Consider the following 10,017-nt stretch of genomic DNA (forward strand, 5'->3'; position numbering starts at 1 on the left):
GCACCTTTGCAATTAACCCTTGTCATGGATGATTAGGTCAGAGTAGCAAAAATAGTTTTTCATTCAAACACCTACCTCCTCATTCAAGATCAGGAGCAAAACCAGTTCTTCTTCCGTGCCCTGATGGTGTCACTTGTACCTGTTTTCCATCAGCCCTGGTGACAAAGAACAGATCTGTATTAATTCAGGACAAGGAAAAGAGACTGTCAGCCAAGGCCAAGGTAGTTTGGGTGCTGTGGTGGGCTGACCCTGGCCAGCAGCTGGGCCCCCACCCGGCCTCTTGCTCACTCCCCCTAAAGAGGGATGAGTGATGGACTTGGAACAGCAAAAGCTGAAAACTCATGGGTTGAGATAAAGGCAGTTTAATAGGTGAAGCAAAGCTGCATGTGCAAGCAAAGCAATATAAGGAATTAATTCACAGCTTCCTATCAGTATGCAGGAGTTCAGCCACTTCTGGGAAGCAAGACCTCAGCATGCGTAGCAGTTACTTGAGAAGACAAATGCTTTATCTAGAAACATCTCCCTTTCCTCCTCCTTTCCATGAGATTTTATTGCTGAGCACAGCATCATGTAGTGTGGAATATCGCTTCAGTCAGCCTGGGTCGGCTGTCCCGGTTGTGTCCACTCCCAGCTTCTTGCATACCCCCAGCCTACTTGCTGGTGGGGCAGAGTGGGGAAAAGAAGAAAAAAACCAACAACCCCTGACGTTGTGCAAACTCTCCTCCGCAGCATCCGAAACACTGATGTGTTATCAACAGTTTTAGTCACAAGTGCAAAACACAGCAGGGTATGGTCTGCTATGAAGAAAGTTAACTCCATCCCAGCCATGCTCTGCTGCTGCTGCAGCAAAAGTCACATGAGAGAAGATGTACCTATAGAGGAGCCTGATGTGTCTGGGGATGGTATATCGCTGTGTCATCCTGCAGATCAATTAAAAATCCATAACATGTTAGATGTCTGACCGATGCTTATCTAGGAGAGAAGCATACTGTTACAGCCCATGTTCTCTCCTTTTCTCAAGCAGAATAGATTATAACTGTATCTGTGTATATTTTTTGTCTTCATTCGAAATTCAAGCCATCAGGCACTACAGCTCGATGGAGCCAGGCTGGGTTCCAGGGCTGGGAAAAAGTGCAGGAAAGCAGACAGGGAAGCACAAGGCCAAGGGCATGGGGAGGAGCCCAGCCTGGGCACGGCTTCCCAGGTGGGGTGGACACAGAGGTGTTGGGGCCAGGACCAGGAGTGGCTCCACGCAGGGGTGCAGCCAGGGGCGCGGCCCCAGGCACGGCTCCAGAGGTGAGGTAGGCACAAAGACATGAGGTCCAGGGTGGGGTGGGAGAGCAGCATGTGTGCTGGCAAAGTGCCCACATCCTGGCTCAGTGCCCAGAAAAGTATAAAAGAGGAAACCAGAAAAGGACCTACCAAATGACCGTCTTACGTGGGAAACCTAATTTTGGCTCCAGTGTGGGCTGTGGTGCACAAGGTGACAGAAGCAACAACGCAGGCTGAGAGTGGAACAAAACAGGCTCAGAAGGCAGCAAATGTCAAGGGGAGAGACTGAGTGAAAGGTTAGGAAAAGTCTGGGGGGAAAAGTCTGCAGTTAAAGCGAAGTGCTATATTGGAACTCGCAGCATTCAGACCAAACAATCACCAGCATTGATGACTAGGAAGGAGAGTGGAAGAAACTGACGAAAAAGGTGGTGGAGAGTCTCACAGATCACTTGCACAGAAAGGCAATTCCTAATCTGACAAAGCTTGCTAGTGCATAGTTGACCCAGCAACATATTTGGAATAACTTTGAACTGGAAGAATACTTTTGACTAGGCCATTGGTTTGTGTCACAAAGGTAAAATATTCTTGACCTAGTTGTAGGAGGCTTCAGCTCCACTCTAGCGGATGATCAAACCAAAATGAGTCCTAGAATGGGGAAAGGGAAGAATGTTGCTTTTGTTGCACGAGAATCACACTGTGTGAATATATGAAAGCAGTCAGGATGTTAGAAGGACCGTTGGAGAGCACTAGTACTGTGGCCTGAAGAGGAACCCAGAAGGAGTAAGTCTTAATCACTGGCTTATAGTCTTCTTCAAATCTTCTATTGGATTTTGAATTTACATTACTTAATGACATTCAATTCTCTATTGTGACTTTCATGGAATAATAAAATCCTAATTTAACAGAAAATAGTAAACATCAAATTCATCTTCATGCCTGTATTCCACTACAGGAATAAAACAAAGGGTAAAATCAGGTACTTGTAATTCTATATGCATCAGAAATTCTGAACTCAGACCTGTCTGGAGATAAAACTAGGCTTCTGAATATGGAAGATACCCTCCTGCTGTTGTGTGTTGTTACTGTAGTTAGGAAACGGAACTTTCAACAGATGATTTGTACAACCAGGATATGCAGAGAGAGAACGGATATTTTTCTTCAAGTGAAAACAACCTGACAAAATAGCCCTGAATGCTGTCTAGCTGCTTGAGTTAAGGGTAAACACAGTTTGTATATACTGAGGTATTTGCAAACTGGCTGAGTAACTTTTTAAAATGGGGATCCACTTAACCATACGCTTAGTAATTTGGGAGTAACTTTATGAAGTAAGTCTTGTTCCAGTGCAAAGTGACTATAAATTGGAGGCATTGTTAATAACAATAGCAGTGTATTATGGTCATGTGGTAATAACATAAACTATCGTTCAAAGTACAAGGTAAAGGAGCCATTCAGGATTTTTCGTATCTTCTGTCTGTTCTTCAGTCCCCTGAATATTGCTGTTGTTTTCCACCCGCTCCTTCTATATTGTCTTCCTGATATAAACGCCATATTTCCAGTGCAACTGCATACGATTCTCCTGTAATTCTGGGTTTCTAGATTATTCGAATCTCTTTATTCGGTGTTCTTTGAATGAAATTGCTGGTTGTTTTTTGGGGTACTGTTTATGTGTATCTGTGGGAAGAGTTCATTTCTCTATCACCGCTACATGTAGAAGCCTTTGCAGAAGACTAATGACGTCAATTAATCTCACTAAACGTGGTATCAATTAAAGTATCCATTTAAACATTTGTGAATGATGTCACTTCATCTGCTGTAGATCTTCTGTATAACAATCTACATGTCCTAGTATGTATACATATCCTAGTATGTATTAATAGATATGTTTTGGATATTATAAGCAGGAACAAGGCAAAAAACTAGTGGTATATTAGAAATTACAGGACAACTTTATTGCTCTAATCGGAAGCTCTTGGAAGACCAAAATGGCAAATTACTAAATAAGTGCATAAATACTTGTAAAATTATTTAAAAATGAACTAGCATATGCCACTGGTTTTAAAGGATCCATTTTCTAAGAAAGCAAAAGTTTGTTTTGAAACTCAGGAGAAGAGAAGGTCTTAAATGTTACCAGTTCTCCTCTCCCCGTATGTTGCAAAATCAGGCCTTGAGTCAGAAGAAAGTTCTCTAAAGGCAGGCAGATGTATATGATATAAACACACACAGCTTCTATGTCTACACTCTTTACTGAAAAAAACTCTTAATATTGAATTCTAAATGAGAAACTACTTTAACAGTGTTATCTTGGTCACTGTTTATAGGAGCCTTCTACCTTTTGGAGACTATCCAGCCTGTAGAGTACTTTTCCAACTTACTTTTAAAGGCTGCATTATGGTAGTAAAATTAAAGTCTCAAATGCTTCTGGGGTTGGTTCTTCTCTTGTCATAATCTGTTCTTCCTCCTTTTATTGTTCCTATATTTACATGCTGCAGAGGTAAAATGATGTGGTTAAGTGATCAGAGTAATAAACTGTGAGTTTATGTTTGGATTATGGTCTCCTACTGCTGAAGAAAGTCATGAAGTAAACCCAATACATTTCTTTTCAAATAAATTTAAAGCATTATTGGAGCAAAATTTACACCCTGTTTTTGTTGATCCTAGACCACAGAATACAAAAGAAAATGAAGCTTAAAGGTTTCCATGGCAGCTTCCATCCAGTAAAAAGTTAATCCAACACAGGAATGTCAACTCAGACCTTTGAGATACTTCAGAAGTTATATAGTGTGAATGTTTCTTGCACATTTAGGCTGCTAAAGACAACAGAAATGGTGATAGATTTGCAGCAAGGACCCTTGAAAATAGGCAGCTCATAGAAACTTACCCATTCACCAGAGTTTTAATACCCTTACTCCTGGCAGCTGTAAGGACCGCAGAAGACTTGCTGTGCACCCCTGCTCCTCTGAACTCTTGACGAGGAAGGGAAATGCATGGAATTTAAGCATCCCATCACTGTGTGGGCAATTGGGGGTCGAGGCCAGGTACTGTGAGGATCCATTTTCCTGAACACTTCAGATAAGTGCCTTGTACAGCCAATCAGCACGTAGAAAGCCAATGTGATAGCTCATAACATGGTTAGTCTGTAATTCCTTTAAAAGATACAATTAACTATGTCTATCACAGGATTTCTAAAGGCTTTTATGTCTTTCTAGAAAGAGTGTATTTTTCAACAGCTTATTTTTCACTACATTTTTTGAAATTTGATTTGATGCTCACGTCCTTCATGAATTATAGTATATCTCCAAAATCCTTATTTGGTGAAGCACATTTTTTTCCAGTCCATACTGGTCAAGAACTGACAAAGAACCTGTTCATCCTGTACAAGGATTTTTGGGGGCCTAAAAAAAATGTAGTTACTTATTCTGACCTGTAGCAGTTGCCTTGTCTGCCTCACAACCTTGAGGGCTGTGAAAAGCTTTTAAAAATCTGTGTCACCAATCTGTCTTCCTCATGGCATTTGTTGTCTAATAAACCCCTTCCTGGAACCACAGTAATTGGATTCGTTGCAGAAAGGCATCCACGAACAGGAAGCTTCTTGTTAATATTGCTGTGAGGAATGGGTGGAGTGATTAGAGCAAAGACGCAAAATAGCTGCTATCAAAAGCGAGGATCAAAGGGAAGGTGATGAATGGGTGGTTTTTGTTGTTACTGCTTTTGAAAGGTGACTGAATGGAAAACAAAGCAAAAGACACACACACAAATTGTTGTGACTAAGTTAGAGCTATTGGTCTGGATTCTCAGTTCCCCAAGTTCACTTGTGCTGAACTCTTTAAAAAGATTCCACATTAGGGAAAATAAATAAGTTTATTCTCCTCTATGAGAATATAAATAGCAACTCAAATGCCTCTTCCTTTTTCCTAAATTCAAACTAAAATCTCTCCCTGTGTATCCTGGGGTTTCTCCTCTGTTCTTTAGTTCCTTTTCAAGCTTGTGTTTTTTAAAGCAAGACCTGATTTTTATGTTATCTTTCTATCTCATTCAATAGCATGATATGCCATATTATGCTGATGTGTATTATGCTATATTTATGGCACAACAAACAGTAAGCACAGATTTCCAATGAAACACAGTGACAATAATAAACAGTAGGGTGAACAGAAGCTTTTTGTCACTCCGAATTTGAATTAATATTTGTTTTTCTCTGAACCTGGCGATACTATCCCGAGCACAGAGGTGATGCCTGATGAAAGGGTACATCCTTGCCATGGTGTGCTTCTGCAAACACTCAGTGTGATGTGCTTCTTACAGTTTCATTCATCCTTAAAAGGAGCTACCTTCCTCCCATGTCTGAAGTATCGCAGAGTGAGACCTAAGCCTCCGGTCATCTACAGCAGAACTCCAGCAAGGACTGGATTTCAGGTTTTAGCAGTACTTCAATTGCTGTGTTTAGAGATGCAAGCATTCTGGTTCTTCTTATAAGAGAAACCAAGTTACTTAGATGTTCTCTGCTTTATTTACCCTTTCTGTGCAGGGAAGGTGCTACTATTTCCTGATGCCACACAACTGTTGAGGGACCAGATGGTATGGAAAACCCAAAGTGACCGACCGGTACAGCTTGATGTGAATGAATGTATGTGGTTTTCCTCTGTGCCAGACAAGGAAAGCCAGAGCACAGAATATTTGCTCTGGACTGCACTGACTGACATGCAGTATAAATGCTTCACAGACCGTTTACAGTCTGGGGGGGTAGAAAGCCAAGTACTGTTGCTGTAGTCCAGCTGGACAACATACACATATACAACACAATAGTATATAGCAATAGCACTAGGGCTTTTGTTTCTTTTACTTTTACTTGCTCTTGTTTGTCCCTCATGGGGTAATTTCTAGATAGGCAGACAGTGAATATCTAGATAAGAATCTTGTAATAGAAACCATCTCTTCATATCACTCCGACTTTATGGTTGTAAAAATAGAGTCCATCTTTGTTACACATAAAGTTGGGATGGTTGCTCTCTGTGTACATAATTTCACTTTTATTTACACTGAATTCTAATTGGTGTTTTATTACCTAGCCAGTTATTCTCCAGCCTTCACCAGAAATCCTTTGTCACACTAGGAAACACACTGTCGGCAGCAGCACGGCTGCTCTGCAAGGGAAGGTGAACCGGGAGCGCAGTGACGGGGGCAGGCAGGGACAGTGTCCTCCTCGCTGACAAGGCACCATCCCACAGTGCCTGGCAGGGCGAGCAGAGCAAGGCCCGTGGTGGTCACCTAGCTCAGCCACACATCACTGATCGCCAGACGCAACAAGTCTGTGGTGATCCAAGGTCCAAGGTCAAGCCAGGGAGTCAACTCAGCACATCAGGGTCCATGTCCGGGTCAGTGAGGCACGTGGTCAGGCACAGCTGTATTCACAATGTAGCTCAGACAGGGACCACTGCTAATGCTTTACCTCCTCACTCCTAGCTCCATTTTCAGATCACTGTTGAATATGTTGAAACTCATGGGCCAGAAAAGACCCAACAGGTCATCTGTGGTGCTTTCTCTTTACTCTTCAAAATGTTTATTTATGCAAGAGGCATTTACAAATATAGCTTAAATATTGTTAAGCCATATCTGATTTGCTCCTTTGTGAGCAAAATAGGAGACTGCCAGGTAACATCTGCACAGATGAGTGCTGACAGTTGCATGGTTATCCACGTCCCCCCTGGAAGCCACAAACCTGAGCTCTGCGCTTGGAAGTTTATGCTGCCAAACTCCACCGAGCGGCAGAGCCTGTCAGCTTAGACTGACCCGCTGTGGCTCTCAGGCTCCTGAATTTGTCAGGAACCAATCTTCCATAAAGCTGTGTAGAGCTGTCATGGGGTTTTTGTTTGTTTGTTGTTATGAGTTGTTAAACCGGTATAATTTAAATCTGAAATAGATATGCTAATTTCATTAAAGAATACTCAACATTTTGTGAACCTGATTCAAAAAATAGACACTGAAAGATTTGTTTAGGCTTTAACTTTGCCCGTGAATCAACCACATCTGCTGAAACAACCTGTTTCCTGAGTGTTATTGTTGATGCTAAAATGATTTAAAGGATTGCTAAATGAAGTGAAACTGGAACACTAATCTGCTGAGAGGCTCAGTGAAGCCTTTTAGGTCCATGTTTTCACATGCCTCTGATTGAGTCTTTGGTGAACATTAAACTCTTTGGGGAGGGATGAACTCTTTATGGAGGTATGTGGCACAGTCAGTTCCAGCTTGTCGGCACTTAAATGTCATGTCTACATGTCATGCTCCCATTACGAGTGGAGATCTAGTCAATACAGCTAATGGACTCTAGAGAGGGATTCAGATGACTAAATGAGATGTCTCTTTCAAAATGAACCAAATAGCTCTACAGTTTCCAGTGGGACTAAACATAAGCATCTAGTGCCCTAGGATATAGAAACATCTGCACAAGGCTGGCAGATATGACATGGGGTAGATGGGAGATCTGTGCCCTTCTTGAGAGGCAGCTGAGGGTCCGGCAGGACACCTTACAGCATCTCAGATGGCCACAGAGCAAACGAACCAAGCCTCTCCATTTAGATGCCTATATGTATGTATCTACAGGCTGGAGCTGAATCTGACCCCTGGGATTTGACTGTTAAGAAATGTTAAATCATTACACTGTTCTGTCTAGCAAAAGTATTCAGAATGTCCCATAAAAAACCATCGTTTTTCTTAATGCTTCTGGTTTTGCTTTTTTCTTGTGTTCTTACAACAAGCAGTAGTAAAGAAATATTATTGTTTGATTCAGAATCCAACTATTCTAGCATGTGGCTCTACTCCGTCTATTGTAAACTGACCTTCAGAAGGGAACTGTAGATAAATCTGCACAGCTTCATCACCGTGCTGCTCCCCTGAAAGAAAATCTTGTACCCTTTCCTTGCATTAGCAAGGGTGTAGATGAGGGGATTTAGCACAGTGGCTTTTCTGTCCCCATTTTTTAGAACGCTGTGATCACTCTGGTTTTTGGAGGTCACATGTGGCTACACATGCTACAGTGACAGTATCCTGTGCACCTAAGTCCTGACAACGCCTTCTACTTGAGAAATACAGTACAACTGAAATAATAAAGCATGAAGATAAACCCATTTTTTATGCGACTTTGCAGTTCATGCAGCTGTTATCCATATGGGCCCACACTGGATTCCTACCACAGCACATGTATAGGGATTGTCAATCAGAATGGTTGAGTGGTATGGATGTTGGCATGCATTCAATCTCACCTCTGTCAGTGTAAACAGGTACTACCAAGGGAGTTTATCTTAATTTTCCTTTTGCACTTCCACATTGCCTTTCTGTGACTGACTTCCAGCCCATGTCTCTTCTCTAAAATTGGCCTAATGTCGCTTAACTCTCAAATATGGTTCTAATGAGTATAGGCATTTAAACCAAATTTAATTTCTACAGCCAGAAATATGCAGATAGCTAGAATAGGCTGGGTGGATTACACGTCACAGCCACACAAAGAGGTGTTATTAAGTCATTATAAATAGGAGAGAAATGTGGACCTCAGAGTTGAGCAATACACCTAATGAATAAACTACAGAATCAAAATAATAAACTATGACTCTCCAAATGCAAGAATAATCAAGCATTTAAAAACAAGGATGATAAGGCATAAGTCCCTGTTGCATAAAGGTGCAGTGCCACTTTTTACATATCTGTCAAACTAAATACATTGTACTATGCTTATGGGCTGGGAAAAACAATACATTAACTGTCTCCTGAAATGACTTTGAAATACAAAGAGCCCAAAAACTGTGTCAAATGCAAGTCTGTTCATTTATTTATTTATTTATTTATTTATTTATTTTCCACAAAGTTCTTTTCAAATTAAAGGAGAGCATTTAATGGTGTCGTTTTTATATTAAGCCTCAGTAGTAGCACCACGGTGTATACCATTCTGTTTCGGAAATGGCATTCTTCCAAAACGTGTGATCATCTGGAAGGTTATCTAATCTTTCATAATTTGATTTGCCAACTCTGTATCTGACTCAGGAAATCAGCTCAGTTTGCGAAAGAACTGTCAAACGTGTTCAAAATTAAACATATATTTATGAAGTTCCCTGAACTGGAAAAACAGCCTGTGCCCCAGGACTGTACGCAGATGCCAGCCATCATGAAAGAGCAGGCTTGATTATTTGATGGCTCTTTTTAGCATGTATCTGTTATGATCACAGCTGATGAGTTATTTTTATTTCTGCAGGTCTGTTACAGCCCCTAGTGGCTCAGAAGCACTTAGACATCACCATGTCCTGGCACCAGCAGCTCCGAGGAGCGTGAAGCACCACAGGGTGAACTGCAGCACCAGGGAAGTGGTGGGGCCTGCACAGCCTGGGTGTGTTTGGCTGTTCTGGGATGGAAAACAAGTTTCAGCAAACCCTGTCATATGTTTCTTGCAAGATTTGCCATGCTTATAATTTTCAATAAAAACACTGTTGTTGGCTTAAAGGAAAAATGTTTCAGTTTTGTATTTGTTTTAACCTCTGGCCTACGTCTTTGTTAAAAAAATCTACATATCATAAAATTTTGAAGAGACAGATGGTTTTATTTAAAGACTGAACGTATGACACAGTAAGTCATTCATTTTTAAAATTACCTGCCTTTTAAATAGCATAGCAATATGGTCACTTGATCTGACAATCTGAGTGAAAGATTTTCCTTGCCTGTGGAAGTGTCGTCTTTGGCCAGGGCGTTCATCACAACTTTCTC

The 10,017-nt window shown here is 41.3% G+C and overlaps 1 long non-coding RNA gene across 1 annotated transcript; it reads left to right on the plus strand.

Annotated features, from left to right (window-relative positions):
• Window positions 1–1,221: 1,221 nt before the first annotated feature.
• Window positions 1,222–9,744, plus strand: LOC139826968 (uncharacterized). The gene is made up of 3 exons (XR_011737134.1): window positions 1,222–2,052; window positions 5,798–5,896; window positions 9,512–9,744. It is a non-coding gene; the product is annotated as an uncharacterized lncRNA (long non-coding RNA).
• Window positions 9,745–10,017: the final 273 nt, after the last annotated feature.

This window comes from Patagioenas fasciata, chromosome 1 (genome assembly GCF_037038585.1).
Source record: "Patagioenas fasciata isolate bPatFas1 chromosome 1, bPatFas1.hap1, whole genome shotgun sequence".
Classification (NCBI taxonomy): Eukaryota; Metazoa; Chordata; class Aves; order Columbiformes; family Columbidae; genus Patagioenas; species Patagioenas fasciata.